Here is a 20,710-nt window from a genome sequence, read left to right on the forward strand (position 1 = left end):
GGTCTCAAGCATGCTTTCGCAACATTAGCCATTTTATCTAAATAACCACCCACAATAATCCAACATCAAATTATATCTAACCTAAACCCTGCAGGGAGACCCCAGTATAGCTGGTGTTGAGCAACTAGTGACTCAGAAAATATGTTACAGAAATACTCCGTAAGAGCGGAGTGGGCTAAAGGAGGTATCCAGATCTAGAAAAGTCATCAAAGCCAAACCCTTTTATTTGATCTATTTCATAAAGTTAGTTAAAGATGTGGAAATAACAGTTTCACAGTCATTCAGCAGCAGAAGCTTGGTGAGGGAGGAATATTTATTCAGAGACTTTCACAAGTGGCGATGAGAGAAGAACAAAGAGTAGGCGACAGATGAACACTCAACAAGGATTGCCAAAGAAGGATATACAGTTTGGAGGGCTGAACAGCAACTCTTAGTCGTACACAAAGAGTGCAGAGCATGGAGATTGATCTGGAACGTGAGGCTGAGGCAGTTCTCCAAACCGATGTGCTAACTGCAAGATGGCCAATATAAACAGATAACAGAGGAGAGGAAGGAAAAGTACTGAGAGAAATACAAACAATAGGTTATGTTAGGCATAGACACTTTCAACCAGTAATCACCTCTGAAGTATTACGAAGCAATGGTGAAAAAGTCAATCAGTATATTTCTTTTATTTTTTTGTCATTGAATCAGGTAATCATTCAATTTGAAAAAGGAAGAAAATCAGTAAAAAATCCAATTTTACAAGTTCAAGATTGTCTTGTTTCTATTTTTTAGAAAATTCCTGTTTAATAAGAAAAATCAGTAGTACGCTCAAGCTCAAAATTCTACAGAAAACAACTTATTATGTTCATTTTGTCGAGATGGATGCTGCAACTCTGAAGATGTAAACTTATTCTGCTGTGAAAGCACCATCTGAACCATTCAAAGGGAATATTCTTGAGAACTCAGGAGTAAATAATCAGGAGTGAGGTTGTGTCATCTTTACCTGTTTACAAATATTTACACTGAACCAGAGGCCAGTGACCTTCCACTGCAGCTCTCAGACAGACAGCAGCTGCTCTTCACTTCCACTTTAGAACCATTTACACTCAGACTCAGGGTTTTTTGGTTGATTAAAAGAGCTAAGAATCTTTGCTTGCTCATCATTCAAATATGATTCCCCCTCTTAATGAATCAATGCATCTCAATTTCCTTTTATAATGACCATACCAAGAAAAGAAATACATTATCTGCCTTTTTATTTTTGTAAATACTACATTTCTGATTAACACTACAACAACTTAATTTCTATTTGGCTATTTAAAAGCAAGCATATGTGACATGTAAAATAGAATCTTCGCCCTCAGTCAGCTTTGTGTTTCGTTTTGAAGCTTTGCTAAGACTTCCTGTTTAGGAGGCCCATGGTCAAAGGTCACACTATTACACCATCAGGACTAGGACAAGAGTCCTTTGAGAGCTCTTCAGCTGTCATATGCTGAGCTCCCCTAAGGCTCTATTGATTCCACAGATCCAATGCTGGTCACCAGAGAGCAGCTAGAATATACAGTAGGCCTGAAACAGTACAGGATTTATAGGGTGATATTTATCTATTTTGTACCATTTCTGTTTATTCACTATGATTCATTTCTATTTATTTTCTTTGTCTGGGATGCAGAAAAAATAGCATGCATTTGTTACTTCAAGATTGGACTACTGTAATTCTTTATTATTGGGCTGTCTAGGGCTGGGTATTGTGACCAATTTCCTAAATCGATTTGATTTTAATTCATAGGGTCATGAATCGATTAATCATGATTCGATTCAATCTGCTCTCAAATAATGAAAATGGCTCAACTGTATTACAAAATACAAATGTACTTTATTTTTCTTTTCATCATAAACAACAGGTTTTAAGTGCAAATTTGTAAATTGGACAGTTTAAACTAGCTATAAATAAAACTGTCTGAAGTCTCAAAAGTGCAATTTTGAAATTATAAATGAATTGCAAGTGAAAGTGTACTTGAACAACAACATTCTATCACTTCAAATTGCATTAAGGCATTGTTACTTAATTTGCAAAAATAATGGTAACACAACTAAAAGTAAACTTAAACTGTCTAAAGTATAGTCCTGTTATTATGACTTTTTTTCTCACTTGGTAATTGTGAGATTCTTGTGCAGGAAAAGGAGCTCATTGACATGATCTCTGGTTAGGCAGAGATTCCTTTTTGCATTGACAACGTCGCAGTTGAAAACACCCTCTCCGACGCAATACTGGTCCCTGGGACACAAAGGTATTGCTTCGCTAGGCGAGCCAACAGTGGATACGCCCTTTCATTTGACCTCCACCAGGTCAGAGGATTTTTATTCAGCCCAGCAGGTTTTTCCGCCCTATCATCTTCAGCCCTCGTTGCTGGAGTTTTCTGTTAATTTTCCTTTACTATTGGTGAGTAGACTGCCACAAGGAGAGACTCCAAGGTGCTGGATTTCTTCCTCAGCTCCTTCATCAGCATCATTACCATCAGTATTTTGCTGTTAAATAAGACACAAAGAACACATTAATAAATAAATAAAAAGATTGAAAATAATTTATGAACTCTTTTAAATTATATAATATTGCATATAATCCAATAGAGAATATTTTAATTCTCAATGAAAACATTCTTATTAAATTAAACAGTTTTAAAAAAAAAAAATACTTACATCACATGCAGCAGTGGCAGCCTCAGTCTGGAGAAGGTGTAATATCGCTCTTAAGCAGACAGGGATGGTAGGGCCTTAAAGCGAGGATCCAGTGCTGATGCTGCATACAATGTGTCCTTCTGTGCCCTTCTGTGCATCATATCTTAAAGACATTTTACAAATTATTTTTGTTATCATCACAGTATGAGGATAAACATGGCATGCATACAAATATACAATCTCAGACATAAAAACTAAAGAAATGTATGGATTATAAATTATTAACTGCTACAACTAATCAGTAAAATGAGAAGAATATTCACATATAAAATACAAAACTTTGCTTTTGTAATCTTGTGATTTGGCCTGCTACTTACTATTGCATAGACATTGACGTACACACAGAAAGAGAGAGACCTTAGCATACCTTGTCATTAAGTCATTCTTTACAGCAGTATTCAAGTCCACGGTGGAGTCTTCGAGGCTGGGGGTCAACAGCAGGGCGAGAAGTGGGGCGATGATAGACAGAGGTGGTTGCTTGTCCTCCGACATTGCTTGTATAGCTTCTTTCACTTGTTTCAAGACCCGCACCAACTCTTCGGCAATCGTTACATCCTCCTCTGTTAAGGTGCACAATTTTCTTTAATTCATGCGCACGTCATGTGAAAGGAGAGTGGCAGAGATAGCTGGCTGTTGCTCTAAAAAGCACTCCAGCATGTCCAGTGCGCTGTTCCACCTAGTCACAATGTCTACCGTTAGCTTGTGTGCTGGCAGTTGAAGCAGCTTGTGTTTTTATTTTAGCATGTGGTTTGCCGTAGTACTCCAGTGAAAGAACGTTGCTACAAGCCTCACTTGAGCAAGCAGACGTGACAGGCTGGGATTTTTAGACCTAGGTGTGAGGCTAAGTTCAGTGTGTGCGCGAGAAACAGCCGAAGTGCATCAGCTGCATTATCTCCACCACACAAACCATATTTGCAGCGTTGTCCATCAAGACTGCTGGGTCTTTCCGGCTTGTTGTCGGAAGCAAACGTTAGCGTAGTGCAGGGATGTCCAAAGTCTCAAAGTCAAAGTCAAAAATCTCATCTTAATCAGGTGTGCTGAAGCAAGGAAACATCTAAAACATGCAGGACAGCAGCCCTCGAGGACCGGATGTGGACATCCCTGGTGTAGTGAGATAATACCTTGGCAAGTGGTTTCTGAGGTTTGTAGTATTTCTACAATAACTGACCTCTGCTTGGCTGATCTTCCAAACCACTTTGATTTTATCCGGCTTTTTGTCCTTTGTTGTTGTTCCAAAATGGTTCCAGATGTCAGACTTAAGTTGTGGTGGCTTGTTGAGTGGAGTTTTACTTGCGTCAGCCATCTTGCACGCCTGTGCGCTTGCAGGACAAGCGGACGTAGACGCGCCACTGCTGCATCACGCACGAGACTGCTGGGCTTAACTTCATGGGGAAAAATTGTTCACATGCCCTATGAGTCGACATTGCAAAATTTAAATGAAGTCGATCCAAAATCGACTTGAATCGATTTTTTTACCTAGCCCCTAGGGCTGTCCCACATATTCTCTGAAAAGCCTCCAGCTGATCCAAAATGCTGTAGCCAGAATTCTGATGAGAACTAACAGGAGAGATCGTATTTCTCCAGTTTTAGCTTCTCTTCACTGGCTCCCTGTTAAATTAAGGATGTAATTTAAGATTCCTCACATATACAGCTCTTAATGATATCTTAAAGATCTCATCATAAGATATTTTCCTAACAGAGCACTTCGCTCCCAAACTGCAGGTTTACTTCTGGTTCCTAAAGTTTCTAAAAGTAAAATAGAAGGCAGAGCCTTCAGTTATCAGGCCCCTCTCTTGTTGAATAAGCTGCCAATAAAAGTCTGGGAAGCAGACCCTTTCCACTTTTAAGACTAGGCTTAAAACGTTTTTTTTTATTTATTTATAAAGCTTATACATAGGGGGATGGCTCAGGTGACCCTGAAACATCCCATAGTTAAGCTGCTATAGGCCTAGACTGCTGAGGGGCCTCATCTGTCACACCTTTTCTCACTTTGCCCCTCGTTTAATTTCTCAAAAGATATTATGTACAGGTGACTTTATTGTGGTCATTAATTTGTGTTTCTCTGTTCCAACAGGTATATTTGTTGTCCCCTCTTTTCTGTCTTCTCAAACCCCAGCTCGTTGAGGCATATGGCCACCCTTTCTGAGTCTGGTTATGCCAGAGGTTTCCTCCTGTTAAAAGGGAGTCTTTCCTCTCCACAGTCGCCTCAGGCATGCTCAGGACAGGAGATTGGACTGAAGAGAAGTTTCGGTGATATCTGTTGGTTTACTTAGCTTGGAAATTGAAGTACAAGGTAAGTGCTAGGATAGGAGATGCTCTCTGTTTTCAAGAGCTTCTTGAAGATAGACAGGGATGCCCCTGTTCTGGTAGCGCTCGGTAGGTCATTCCACCATCGTGGGACGACACATGAAAAGAGTTTGGATTGTCTTAGGCGTGGTGTAGGCACTGCTAGACGACAATCCTGGGACGAACGGAGGGAATAATTGGATTTGATTGGATTATGATTACAATGAATTGAACTCCAATTGGCTTGAATTGAACTATATTATTTAGGTGCCTTGAGATGACATTTGTTCAAATTTGGCATTATATAAATAAAACTGAATTGAATTGAATTGAATTAAAAATAGGGGGTTGCAGATCTCAGCAGAAATGCAAATACAGAAACTTCCAAGTTCCTGGAAAAGTTCCCAGACATCTCTAACGGAATTCTCCAGTAATCTAAGATCTTAACCCTCTGAATTGGAGGAAGAGTGGCTGATTACATGCTTGTAACTGCATAGTATTTACAACTGCTGCAATAGTTATTACTATTAACTTTTACATGCTAAACTCAGTGGGTGAGAGGGTTCATGAAACACAGCAAGAAAGAGTGAGGTGGTTATCGCAAAGACACAGAGAAGGACTGCTGGAAGAAATGGACAGTGGCAACCTATGAAATGAGAAAGGACAAAGAGTGATGAAGACATTTGTGGCACAGGATAAAGCCCAGCCACAGGGGCAAAGAAAAGCTTTCTGTAGACAGAAGAAAAGAGTACTTGAAACTTTACAGAGCAGAGGAAGGGAACAGCGTTTAACACTATTCATCAGCTGCCAGCTGACAATTCAGTCCTGAAACAAAAATCAACAAGCTAAACCCGGGAGCTGCTCATGTCCGGAAAAATAAACAAAACAACATTAGATGGAAAGAGAGGGAGGTGCTTGAGGGTGCTTCATTAAGTATCTAATGGTCAGGATGCCATTCAGCTCAGCATCAAGAGGCAGGAGGCTTTAGTAATAGCTGAAAAAACTGTGTTAACTTTGAAGCAAAGAGCAGAGAAAACCAGTAGAGACAGTTTGAATGAAGACAACCCCCCTCATTCACTATTTGCTGTTGAATCGAGATACCTACCTCTAATAATTAGGAATTCTGCCTAGAAAGCATAATATTTAAAATGACAAAAATTATAGATGTTCCCATATTCATTCAGGTTCAGTCAGAAAAATATGAATCTGACTGATACCTGATTATCAATCAGTCACAACAGTTCTTAGTTGAAGCCACTCAAATGTAATAATTTTCTTCTTTTTTTCTTATTAAAGAAGTGAACAGATCTCACCTGATGACCGCTGGGATAGGCTCCAGCCCTTGGTGTTAATATTATGCGATTATGAAATGAATATGAATTATCTTCAGTGAAGTAGAAAAGATATATATATATATGTGTGTGTGTATGTATTGCATGACAACTTTCATTACAATTTTAATTTAATTTCAGAATGTGAAACAAGCTTTACTCAAGCTTATCCTTATAAGTACTTGCGGTAAATCAATTTATAATTATATTAGGCATGGCTGGGAGAGGGGATGGGTGTGTTTCAGTGTGTGTGTGTGTGTGTGTGTGTGTGTGTGAGAATTGTTGTACACCTAGTTTAGCCAGTACTGAGGCTTACCAGGATCCTGTCGATATATTGACCTGTCCCTCACTGGATTCTTGTTTCAGCCACATGGGGTCAGGTCAGGGCGGCGTGGTTGTCAACTGCATCCTTTTCAGACCAGTGTCTTCGTTTCTGCTGCAACAGCTCCATTGTCTGTCATATTTTTTTAATGAAGTGTATTCAAACATAAGAATGAACTACACATACTGCAAGAGAGAGTTGGATGTTGTTTTTTTGGTTCTGAGTCTTTTGTGTGTGTGTGTGTACCACACAAACTATATCTGAAACTGCTACATCTGAAATGACATTAAGAAGTGTCTCCACTAAAAAAGAGCCACAAAATTATGGTGTTGTGGTTAGCACCATCACCTCACAGCAAGAGGGTTCCAGGTTCAACTCCCAGCTGGGGCCTTTCTGTGTGGAGTTTGCATGTTCTCCCTGTGTATGCGTGGGTTCCCTCCAAAGTGGTGGGGGTGTTCAGAAAGTCTATCTTTTTGAAATTCTAAAATTCTAAAACCAAATTCTAATCAAATCAAATGCACACACAAATACACAACTACTTTTGTGACTTGTCAATTTAAGTGGTCTTGAAATCATTTTCATGCTGTAAAATGGTAGATTATGATTATACTGCCTGTTCATAAAATAATTGTAGTGGAATCACTAAATAGAAAAAAAAAAGAAATATTCAATAAATATTTAACTGCTTGGTTAAATAAAAGAAGATGTTTCAAAAAACTACAGCTAACTAACTTTAACTTAAAGAAAGCTGTTGAAACCATAACATCTAACAGACAGCATTCACTGCCATCACACTTTTCATACTTATTTTACTCCCCTATGCCTAATCCTAAAATAAAGCACCAAAATGTATTTCCTCCTTATTGACTATGGCTTCACCGATTTGTTTTCGCAGTGCAGCTCAAACTCACCTGCAAGACATATGTGGAGCAGCAAAAACAAACTTTTAAAAGATGCATTAGAAGACAATTCACCTCATCTTTGCTGCACTTAGGACCACAGTGAGAATGCTTTCAACTACAGTGTAAAGGAACCTTTTTATTTTTGTGAAAAAAATCCCTGAGACTAAAAGTACTGGTTACTATGGTCAAAATGTGACTAGTTTCAAAAACAAATCTGTGCTGTCATGATCCCCTCCAAATAGAATTGAATTTTAAATAAAATGTAGTGAAGAAAGAGTTTCCCAGTAAGCTCCTTTCCATGCTAACCTGTATGATTTATGATCCCGAGTTGCCTTCTCATTTACACTTTACTTGGTCAGAGCGAAAACAAACTGATAAACAACAAACATTCAAGTGTGTGTATGTGTGTGTTTGCATTTGTGTGTCAGCTTCGTTTTTGACATTCCCTTGGGAGGCACTGACCCTTGGGAATACAGTAGATATCCTGAGGCCCATCTGTCATACACACGCATGCAAACAAACCAATTAAGCCATCACATTCCAACACATTTTCTCATGAGTCAACAATGAGCAGGGATTTTGCATTGAGATTTAATCCAGATAACCACATAAAACAAAAAAAAAGACCTGCAGTGCTCAAGGTAAAGGCTGAACTTAAAGGTCACCATCTGCTTCTTTTCAGTATTTTACCAGGAGTGAATAAACACCAGACCAACATAGGCGGGTCAAAGATTTTAAATGTCGATGTGGTGACACTAAACAGCACAATTTTCTGTCAAACATCTAGAATTTATTGACAGTTACTATTCTGAGCCGATTTTTATAGGGACCAAACTGCAAGCAGCGAAGGCCCTATTGTATCTGAAGACGTTATTAGGGCCCGAGCTGTAAGCACAGCGAGGCCCATATTTTTCTTCCAATTATTCTTCCTATAATTCTTATTCTCACTTTTCAGCGCTTTCCCATGCGCCAAAACTCACCCATTTTGCCATGTGTCACGTTACAGTGGAGTTGCATCAAAATGAATCTGTAGCGCCCCCTACAAATTTTCTAAATACCCCTGCCATTGGGATTAGTTGTGTGTAGGCTGGCGAAATTCGGTACACACCTTCGTCATGCCCAGTCGCACAAAAAAGCCTCTTGATGTCATGGCGCCGGATCCACACAATGTCGGCAATTTTGAGTGGACAATGCAAATTGGTGCGGTTTTGCCTGTTTTCACACCTCGCATATGATCAAACTCCTCCTACAAATTTAATGGTTACTCTTTTAAAATTGCTCTGGCTACTCTTCAGCCATGGGAGATTAAAAGTTGTGATCAACTTTTCCAAAGTCTGATGGGTGTATCCGTGGCAGACCCTCAAAATTTGACGACTCGCTGCTGCTCGCCACAAAACACAAAGTCATTTATAACTTTTGCATACATTGTCCAATCTTCACCAAACTTCGAAGACTTGTCTGGGACTCTGTCCTGACAGCGAACATATGCACATACTCAAACTCACCTATTGCGCCACCTGCTGGAAACGTCACTTTGTTTCCAATCCTCACATTTGATCGAACGCCTCCTACAGATTTCATGGTTACGGTTTCAAACTTGGTCTGATTATTCTTCAGCCATGCGGGATTAAAAGTTGTAATCAAATTTTCCAATGTCTAAATGGTGTGTCCGTGGCCAGGGACCTAAGATCGTGTGATGGTGTTTGTGGGTTGAAAGCCATATCATCACCATAAGGTCATGAAACACGTCCACGCTGACAATCTCGTACATACGTAAAGAATATCGTGTGTGGCTGGAGCTATATGGCTCAGTGGTGCCTCCTACGAATTGCCTCCTACCTCCTCAAGACCCTGACTGATGATGTCTTCATATACATGGGATTCTCGCAGCCTGCTCCACACTTGACGGACAGCTGTGCTGTGCGATGCGTGTTGGCTGGCATCCAATGCCTACCCCGACGTGCACACATGCTCGGGCCCGATCAACGCTGCTTGCAGCTTTAATTCTTCTTAGTCTTTGTTCTCTAGTGAAATTGTGATTCGACTGGCCAGGTTCAACACTTTTTTCCAAATAGAGAGAATCAGAGGGCATCCCCACATGCAATGGAATAAAGAACCGTTTTGTTGCTTACATTTGATGCAGTATCTGGGATATTGGGGTTAAAACGGTGCGGCTTACTTGGGGTTATATACTGTCTGCTTATCCATTTGTACTGTAGTAATTCAGAGTTTGTATTCACAGTTTGAGTTTGAGCTGTTAAACAAGCTCTGGCCCATTCTTCCTCTGTTAGATTTTCTTGCAAACCGGATCTCTATGATCAATGGTAGGAGTGATCTTCACACCCAAGTACCTTCCAATGAAACCAGAAAAGGAGTATGAATTGGAGGGTTGAGTCTCTCATTTTCATTCATAAATAATATTACTGATTTGGTGATATTTATTTTGTAACCTGCAAAGAAAAACAAAAGTGTTTGTGAGAGAAATTAAAGTATGTAGAGTCTGTTTCAAGTTAGAACAAAACAGAATGACATCATCTGCACATAATGCTATGTGATGTTCAATAGCTCCTATCTTTATTCCGTTCAGGTTGGTGTTTATTCAAATTGCCATAGCAAGTGGTTCGATAGCAAGGGTGTATAACAGAGGCGAAAGGGGGCAACCCTGTCTTGTCCCCCTTTGCAATTCAAAAGGTGTTGAAAATAACCCATTTGTTAAAACAACAGCCTGTGGAGCAGCATAAAGAAGGCGAATCCAGCCAAGAAATTTCCCCCCTATACCAAACCTTTGCAGAGTCTCAAATAAATACAGCTACTCCACCCTGTCAAAGGCCTTCTCGGTATCCAACGACAGAATGGCAGTGTCCATACAGCCAGATTTATTACACACTATATTAAGTACTCTACGGATATTGTGAAAGCCCTGCCTTCCCTGCATAAAGCTATTCTGGTCAGAGTGTGTCTATTTCCGGAACTATTTCTGGCAAACTCAGTGCAAGTTTTCTAGCCAATACTTTACAAAGAATTTTGATATCATCATGATATCATCAGCAGTGAAATTAGTCTGTAAGATCCACACAGAGTGGATGTCTTCCCTGGCTTCAGCAACAAAGTATATACTGCTGTATTGAGAGAAGGAGGAAGGGATCCGCTATCTAAAGACTCACAATACATCTCGAACAGAGGTGGTATTAGTTTAGTACTAAAGGTTTTATATATTTCGATGGGGGTCCCCCCCGCAGAAAATTCTTCGGCCTCTTGGTCAAGCTCTAGAGTAGCCTGAGAGTCTTCCTTTAGGGGGACAAAGTCTAATAAATCAAGAAATTCCTTTTGTTTTTGAAAAGCTGAATTTGAATAATCCGAACGGTATAAATTTTCATAGAAGCTTGAAAACGTTTTATTGATTTCTTCAGGGTCACTAGTTACCAAGCCTTTATCTGTTTGTATTGTATTCATTGCTCTTTCAGTTTCCATCTGTTTAATACGTCAAGCAAGGAGCTTACTTGCTTTCTCACCCTGTTCGTAATAGGAATTTTTCTCCAGTTGTTCCCTCTCCAATCTACACTGCTTGTGATTGAAGCTTGTGAAGCTTATCATCTGGCCCCTAAAAAAGACCTTAAAAGCCTCCCAACATATAGCAGCTGGTATCTGATTTATATTGTTTTCAAAATAGTAATAAATTTGTGTCCTAATAAACTCAAAATTTTGGATCCCTAAATCAAAATGCCTGGAGACACCATCTTGGGGAGTAACTAAATTAAACCAAAGCATGATCTGACATTATAGTGCTATAATATCAGGATCGTAAGACAGTAGATAGGAGGGAAAAACCAAAAAGTAATCAAGTCTGGAGAATGTCAGACATGTACTAGAGTAGCAGTGAAGTAGCAGAGAAACTTAGTTGGTTGGGATAATTCCCTCACCAAATGTCAATTAAATTAAATTCTTTAACATACTGTAGCAGCTCCTTTTCACTAATGTGAGTGAAGATTATTGCATGAGAACAAAATATCCAGTGTTTACAGCTGTGCACTAAGTCATGTCTTTGTGTGTCTTCATTAAGGACAATGATGACAGCATGGACCAACATGTTGTGGTCACCACAAGCAGAGATGATATTTCTTCCGACAAGCCTGAGGTAAGGACATGTAAAGGATCAAGAAACAACAAATCTTATTTAATATACTTAACCAGAATAATTATGTTTAACATCTAAATGCTGTTTAATCAAATTTTAGGAAAGGGCTCAGCAAGCTGAACGCCAAAGAAGAGTCTCCAGTGACCTTCTTTTAACATCCATCACTCAGGATAAAGGCCTACTGCAACATCTTGAAGTGCGTTTGAAATTTTAATTTGAGTCGCATACTGTAACTAATTTTAGTCAACACATGATAAATTAATTATTTAAGTGAATCATTTTCTGTTAGTCTAGTGTTTGTACATTTACTTTGAGCATCCTGACAAAAAATATATATATTTTACAGGCGATCGTCGCAGGAAAAGTTTCATCCTCCTGGGCAACATCAAGGGGGAGGGCGAAAATTTTATTGTTTGTACATTTATGACAGCCTCTCGGCGTGAATGTCCTTTTACTAATTGCTATTTGCTATTTAAATTTTGTCTCGTCAGTGAGAAAAACCTCATTTTATGTAAAAAAAACATGAGCAAGGATGCATAACAGAAAATGGACACATATGCAGAAGAGCTCTAGACTTGTTTTTGAAGAGGCTGTAGAATTATAAATATGTTAAAGTGAGAATGTTTGTTTTATTTTATTGCCAATAAAAGTTGTTGCTGGCTGCTTAATTTGTCTGAACTATTGGTTCCAGCCTAAATTGTTACAGTGTTGAGTGGAGAAATCAGGGTTTCACATTCTCAGAAACGCATGACTTGATATACGGAATTGTGCAGAAAAAGGTCTGCTAAAATTCAATAATCTGGAAAACTAATTTCAAATTTGATTTATTTATTTGTGTTATTATGTACTTTGTGTGTTTTTTTTATAGGGTGGTCCTTGTGGAGTTCTGGCATCCATCCAAGCTTTTTTTCTAAAGAAAGTACTGTTTGAAAACAATAGCATTGATACAGGCCTTCAGTACGTTATCCTTCAATTCATAGCTTTGGCCTCTGTTCGCCCTATTGTAATCACTTTGATGCTTTTGCAGTTATTAATTCACATCAAAGAATATGTTTAAGTGAGAATGTTTGTTTTATTTTTTTGCCAATAAAAGTTGTTGCTGGCTGTTTCATTTGTCTGACTTGACTTTTTTCTCTTTTACGGTACACATTTTAAAGATTTGTGTATGGTCATATTTATTTTACTAGTTTTGTGAATTGTATAATTAATTCAAAATTCTCCATTTTATTTAGTTCTAAATAAATACATTTTATTTGTGTCAAAGGGCCAGCAATCTTTTCTGTTAACCCTTAAGAAATCATCACCTTAGAGTGATATTTATGGCATTTGATGTAGTGTCACAGAAGCTCTGTGACAGTGTGGCTCTTAGAAAAACGGACGGTGGAAACAACCTATTTTAATTCAAATACCTACAACTAATTATCACTATTGTAAATATTTTATTGAGTTTAAAATAAAGTTGTGCTCATACATTAGTCAGTTATATAAATAAATATACTTAGATATAAATCTGCAGTCCTATATAATCTTTTTAATTACATTACTTTCTATTTTTGTATAAATGTATTGTTTCAAACGCATTGTTTGCATTGAAAGACATTTAAAGTTGTGAATCAACCGTTAAAATGGCTCCCATTATTGCTTTGTTTCCCTTTTGTTTATGTTCTAAGTGCCATGGGCATGGTTTGAAGGGGGTGTGGTTTGTAGCAGCTCTGGCTGCAGCTAGACCTTTTAAAAGACCCGGTTGTGTAGCAGGAATGGGGGGGGGGCGGGATTCTCACTCTTGCCTTCATTCAAAACTTGAGAGCCTTGCACATGCGCTCAGCACAGCACCATAACCAGAAGTCCTGTAAACTTGAATTGATAAAACTACAAGGCAAAATCCAGAGGATTCAATTCACTCCTGTCAAAAGTTTGTTCTTCTGTTGAAGAGAAGATATCAAATATCAAAGTTGTTGAATTGTTTTGAACATGCTACCTAATGCAGCTCTCATCGGCTCCACATGAAGGTGACCAGACGTTTTCCCCGTTTTCGGTGAACTGTCTCTGGACAAAGCTGTCCCTGAAAATGTCCCCGATTTTGACACTGAATGGGGGGAAATGCGCGCAGACTCAAAGTAACACCAGTTATTATGCTAGCCATTTAACGTATCGCCAGTGACGACGTCATATGACGTACAGATGCAACAGCATCAACAACAACTATCTAGAGGCGGCAAAAAGGAAAGAAAAGGAGACCAGCGGTGATAAATGGTACGTTGTGTATTAACTTATTTATTTTGTGTGAACTGGCAGGTTTTTTTGTTTGTTTGTATGTTTTTTTGGCAGATTTTTCACCGCTACATTGAAAATGTCCCCGATTTTCATTTCAGAAATCTGGTCACCTTACTCCACATTTACTTACTATATCTTTACTCATATGGCAGCCTATGTCTAGGTCCAGGCATCGGGACTCCTACAATGAGATGATGATGTGTTTGGCACAGGGTCATGGAGACTGTCAGACACGGGCATATATTCACCAAATGTGTCACCAAATGTTTCATTAAATTTAATGTGTTCCCCGAAGTCTTCAAACATTTGCTGGATGTTGAAGCTTTCTAAATCCTTTAATGCGAAATGCTGACAAACTTTTAAAAGCTGAGCCAGGGCTCTCAAGTTTGGAATGAAGGCAAGAGTGAGAATCCCGCCCCCCATTCCTGCGACCTGGCCAGCAGGGGGCGGACAGGTCTTTCATTACTTCTATTATTATTAGTGTTGTTGTTAGTGTTGCTCTGCTCAGACTCATGGGAGATGGCTCGGATGACGTCATCCCAGTAGACGAGTGTGTAGAAAGCCCTCTATAAGCCCCCCGATAGCCGCCAATAACAACAACATTGCAGCTATGAATTAACAGTGCAATAGTATGTGTTCATTCATTCATTCGTCTTAAAGTATTGGTGAAATAAAGACAGATAATGCCTTATATAGAGGCTGTATTGTCAATGCCCCATTCTCAGTAATCTAAATATCTTCTGAAGGATGCCGATTTTCACCAAGCTGTTCTCGGTGAGTAGATTAACGTATTTCATGCCAGAAATTAGGTCTAGATTTAAAAATACAGGAGTTCCCCTTTAACACTGAAGGCAACATAGTTTGCCTCAGCTGAGCTGACAAAGTACAATACACAAAATGCCACAAACAATTCAAACCTTGTGAAAACCTGGGAAAGCAAATCATTCATTTCCTCTTTCGTTTCTCAGTCCACAGCACTGTCGCTGAGCTGCAGTCACATGACAAATTAACGAAAGAACGATCCATATGAACTATTGTGCTTAGTGCTCTTCAGCCTGAGCTGACTATCATGTCACAAATTAACCCGAGGAGTTGAGTCGTGAACGAGTCATTTCTGTTTCCTGTCCGAGGACCCAAGGAGTTGAGTGAGTCATGAATTAATCATTTCTGTGTCCTGCTGACTGAGCTTATGCAGCTGCCACCTGCCTTGAGGCGAGGGAGGGTACTGCATGAAAATTAACAAATCACTCACTGAGACGACTCGTTACTCTGCACAAACACTTTATCGTTTCGGCCTTGCAGCTTGCGGATTCGGCAAAAACGTTCTCATGTGGACGGGCCCTAAAGCTAAGCGCAGGGCTCTCACACGCATTTCAACAAGTTCTCACGCTCACACGCCCACTCGGTAGTGATGTGTCGTTCGCAAACAATTTGTTCAATATGAGCTAATCTTTTATATGACTCGGGAGTAACGAGGCTTTTTTGAGGTGTGAAACCGGTATTTTTTGAAAATGGGTCCCAGAGTTGGAAAATCCTAAAACGCCGGATATGTCTATGCATTTATACGTATGCTCCTTGGCAGCGCCACATACAGGCCTGGCATATGTACTACAGCGTTTTGGGTCGTTTCCAGAGAATCCGTGTGGACGCAGATATTTCTGGAAACGACACCGTGTGTACGGAGACTTTTTTTTCCAAAACGACAGCGTATTGGGTGAGGCTGCGTACTTGTGTGGACGGGCCCCTAGTCATCTTGACTTTGTACAAGATATGTTGCCTGCTGCAGGTGAACATCAGAGGGTGAAAATAAACAGTTGCATATTTTATGGCACCGAAATTCACGTTAGCACCGATTCCATATCGGAAATTAGTTTTGGTACCCAACCCTACATGAGTCATATTGTTGCCAAAAAACTTACAACGAAGCACAATACAGACATAAGGTACCCTTCTTTAAAAATAAAAAAGCATGGTTGGATTTTCTATCCAACCATACTTTTTTTGTATGGGGCAATATCACCAAACTGTTATTATATTATATACTATTATATTATTACCTATCATTAACCTCAGTAAAAATGAATAACAAAGGGGAAACCATCTAACCTGGACCCCAAATAACAAACACTCAATAAGACCAGGCTGCTTTTTGGAAAACTTTGAATCATGGTTATTTTTACAACTGAATAGTTTTTCACTGGTACAAGGTGTCTGTAGGCATTTGATTTCACAGAGAATACAACTAAAAGATAGTTTTGCATCTCTTAGTACTTCAGGAAATCAAAACGTCTAAAACTTATATACATCATACCTTTGCAGTTCCTAACAAGGTGCGACCAAATGCAGTTTTTAGTACATGGAGCAACGTTTTAAACGTTTGTTCGCATTTTTACAAACTCTAATCATTATACGTATTTGAAATAAAGCACAATTTGTCTTTGTTTGTGAATGTACAGACTGCTAACACTTTCCATTTGATGCTGTAAAAAACTTTAAACATAATGATTCCCGTCCTAGTTCCAGAGCAACTTTTTTCATGATTTGTGTATCATTGCAATGTTTTTGTAAATTATACTGTTCTCAGGTGGTGTAAGTCAAACCCGATCAAAAATGGCATTTTTTGTGTTGAGATTGAGATTCAGAGGGAAAGGGAAAAACATGTAACAGGCGGGTGGCCATGGCTCTGTGGTTAGAGTCGGTCATCCAATAACCGGAAAGTTTTTTTCAAGAGAAGTAGCAAACTGAAATGGCAAGACTAGAAAAATTACCGTTAGCCCATTGGGCCACGTTCTGATGTACTGTATAGAGGGTGTATCGTGCAAGACTGAAAAACCTTGAAAAAAAAATCAATGGGAACGTATCAATCATAGATATAATTACAATAAACAACAATAACAATGCTAGCATCAATATAACCTTACTGTAGTTCATACATGATTTAATATGTCTATTTTTCAGTGCATTTAGAAACTTTTTTCATCTGCTTTGACAATTCATCATATTCTAAGAAAAATGTAAACCCCCTTAACATTCTGTTTACACATTCACAGAAAGGCATCCCTGCATTGTAAAAACATCTACACAAACACACCTGATCAATCTCCAAAGGTATACAGAGTGATGATGGCTGCTTGGTGTACTCACAGTGAAAGAGAGACCATCAGACACTTGATGCAATCCTAAGCATTTTTACTCGGGTGGAGGGAGTGCAAAAGGATTTCATCTGATAAATTGAAGCAGACAACTGTTAAAGGCAGTATGAGCTCTGTAAAGGAAAACTATAGACAGGGAAGGTGGAGGTGGTGCAGTATAATTTAGATTTAAATAAAAGGGAAGAATGGATGCTCAGAGAGAGAAAGAAGGGTTAAGATATTTTTTTATGTGACTGCCAGAAAGAGCGAGAAAGATGGATGAATCCACGAAGACAACGAAAGGATAACACAGAGAGATGTGAAGCCAGCAGAACAGATGAAAGCTGCTTACTCACACACAGCTACAACCCCTCAGCTACACAACATGTTGATGGTTCAAAGCATCACCCAGCCTGAAGAGCAACATCTTTATAATCACCCTAATGTCCTCCAAAACACAAAATCAGGTATCTAGTTGTGAAGGTAGCAATAATAACAATATAAGTCTGCAATTTAAATGTTTCATTGTTTGGTGAGTTAATTTTAAAGTAAAAAACGTAATAAAATTCTGATTTCTGACAGCATAATGGGACCATTTCAGATTTTCTTTTAAATCTGTTTTCTATGACTTATCTAATAATAAGTTATGAATAACTATAAATACTTATAAGCAATTATATTGTTTTAAGTACTTCTATACTTAAAATAAGAATATGAAAAAGTCAATAAAATTATCTTCACATCATTTACAGGAAACTCAGAATTATGTAATTGCATCCAGTCATGTATTATAAATCAGAATAAGACATCGGAGGATGTGTTGAACTTTTTAACATTCATATTTTCCCTGAAAATCAAACTGCGACCACAGTCAAAGTTAAGATCACCTCCTGGACTGTTGTCAGTGAGACTGATTCCAAAATCCATCACTACTTTATCTTGTTGTGTTTCTGTGGTGGAGGTGGGCTTGCCACCCCCAGGCATCAATGCAGTCAGTGAAGGCAGTGAGATGACGTTACACTGACAGCAGTGAGGAACCAGGTCACTCTTATATAAGCAGTCTGGCGGCATAGAGACAGCAACAGACACACATGTCAGCTGCACGTGACTCATGAGGTGATGTTCTCAAACAGTCATGTGAAGCAGAAAAGGTGGAAGCATCAGTTTGTAATATGTGTCCGGTTGAGAAAATGGGTACAATATATAGTATAATACAAAATATTCTCATGATGAGCCTGGAGGACTTGCTGTAGTAGACCAGAGTACAAACACACACACGTACACACCGACACACGCTGTTTCCAAGAGGTGTTACTGGGCAGACTTCAGGCTTAATTTGAGGCCTAAAATGGTGATTTTCCCACTCAGTGGCAGTTTTCTTTGCTCATCTTTAATGAGCTCAGTAGACAACCTCAATAAAAGTTTGATGAAGCCTGAGATACTGTTCCCACTCACACAGAGAAAAAGATACACAAATACACAAGACAAGGCATTAGAGGACAAACAGACACAAGAGACCTAAAATGCACACTCTATAAAGCCATATCCCCACAGCTGGAATCTCCGTTATATGCTTTGCAAAAGAAGTTCCTTAGATATTCTAAAGATAAGTAATCCTCATGTGAGTGAGCACAGAGACCCTCTTTGTGCAGTCATGTGATGCTTCATCACGGCACACTAATAAGACTCTCTTTCCTATGCACAGTGACTGATGAAAATCATTCTGCGTTCCCAAGACTTCCCAACTCTTAATCTCTTCATCTCTCTCTTTCACACAAAAAATCATGCACACTGAACAGCAGAACCAACATAAACAGAAACAGTTTGGGCACCATGGGAGACACTTGATATCCACCACTGTTTAAGATGGAGCTTCAGAGGAATTTAAAACCTACAATCAAATTTAGTTTTCTAAGTACTTATTTTTCATTGTGTGGCTGCTGCCTAAGAGGATCAATCAGAGAGTTTGAGTATCTCATGACATTCTGAATGGAGTTTAAGGAGCTTTTTCATCCTCAAGTCAGAGTTGGGAAAAATATTTGTCAGCTGCAGTAGTTTTAGGGGAGCAAGTTAAAGAAGCAATGCATTTGGTCTATTTTAGGGGCGTGAATTAATTTGTTTTCTTAACAGCAAATGACTCAATTAAATTCTCTTTTTTTTTGGGTCATGGTACAATTCAAAAGTTGACTTGATTTAGTACAAGAGTACAAATTTAAGAGGCAAAGAAAGCAGCAGTATGCTTGAATGTAATGTAAAGTGTGTGTAAATTGAAGAACTGCAATATTAAAAAGGTTAAATAAATCATTCACAATACAAATAATAGATCAATAAAATGAATGATCTTAGGCTGGAAGCTGCTTTATTTTCAAACATTCTGCCAATTTCTAAAATTAAATTATACATATATTATATTAAATTATTGTTGTTGCATTTCATTATTTTTGTAACAACAATTAAAATTCTTGGCAAAGTTTTGACTTGCTGGATGAAGGACAGATATACATCCATGGTAGTATATTCTTGGGTATGAGGCAATATCAGAAAAAACAAACAAACAAAAAAAAACGCCATGATTGTGTCTTGAACGAATTTTCAAGCTTTCTGTCACTTTCTGTCAGCTGGTAGTAGTAGGTGCCCCAATGACACTGTGTGAAAATTTATTTTTTTCAAAAAGCGTTGTCTTGAAACACCATAAAAAATATTTTCTCTTAAGCTGGCCATGTTAAAAGCTGCTTTTAGCTTTGGAAACCACCATTCTCCTGACTGAGAGTACATTGACCACGTTCTACTGAAGGGAAGACACTAACTACTTATACTACACACAACCCCCTTCAAAGAAATCAAAATATCCCTTGAAGTGTAACGCTACAGCTAGGATGCCGTTAGGTAGCTTTGCATAGGAACATGAAGCAGGGGGGCAGATTTAGCTTCAGATTTCTGTCCAAAAAAGTACTTGTTAATTACTGAGCTTTAGAAGTTGTGGGAAGCATATTTTCAAACTTCACTGAGAATCAGGGGTTCCCAGCTCTCTACTTCCACTAAGCTAAACTAAAAGATGTTTTGGTTTAAGAGCAAAATTTTCTGATCTTTCTATAAAAAACAACTTTTTTTTCTTCAGTTTAGTGTATTCTAAGAAATGAAAAATTGATATTGACACATCATACATATTTTCACAATAACCTGACCTATTTTAACAGCAGTGAAATTCAAGTGACTTCATTGAAATATCATTAATAAAGTGTCTCTAAATAAGTACAACATAATTCATTAAACATCCAGGAATCAAATGGAGCCTCCAAAGCTTTTAAAGGATCAGTTTCTCCAGTCTCCACAACAACATACAATCTTAAGAAAAGACACATACCCACATTCACACAAGTCATTTAGATGACATAAGCTTTCCAATCCCCTATAAGTAAATGTTGTTTTTAAGGTAAAAAAAAATGCAGGCATGAAAACTCCAGACAAAACATACTGAGGCAAATGCTTCCCAGTAAGCACACAAACATGCTTTTTTGTATGCACACATACACACACAAACACAGCATGAATTGCAGATATGTGAAGGGCTTCTGCTGCCCAGTGGAGTCAGCTTCATGCAGACT

The 20,710-nt window shown here is 38.6% G+C and overlaps 1 protein-coding gene across 2 annotated transcripts in view; it reads right to left on the minus strand.

Moving 5' to 3' along the window:
* The window catches only part of cttnbp2 (cortactin binding protein 2), a 128,262-nt gene that overhangs the window by 74,330 nt on the left and 33,222 nt on the right, over positions 1-20,710 (minus strand). The gene's annotated exons all lie outside the window — the stretch shown is intronic.

This window comes from Leuresthes tenuis, unplaced genomic scaffold, assembly GCF_036924035.1.
Source record: "Leuresthes tenuis unplaced genomic scaffold, fLeuTen1.0.hap1 SCAF_5, whole genome shotgun sequence".
In the NCBI taxonomy this organism is placed as follows: Eukaryota; Metazoa; Chordata; class Actinopteri; order Atheriniformes; family Atherinopsidae; genus Leuresthes; species Leuresthes tenuis.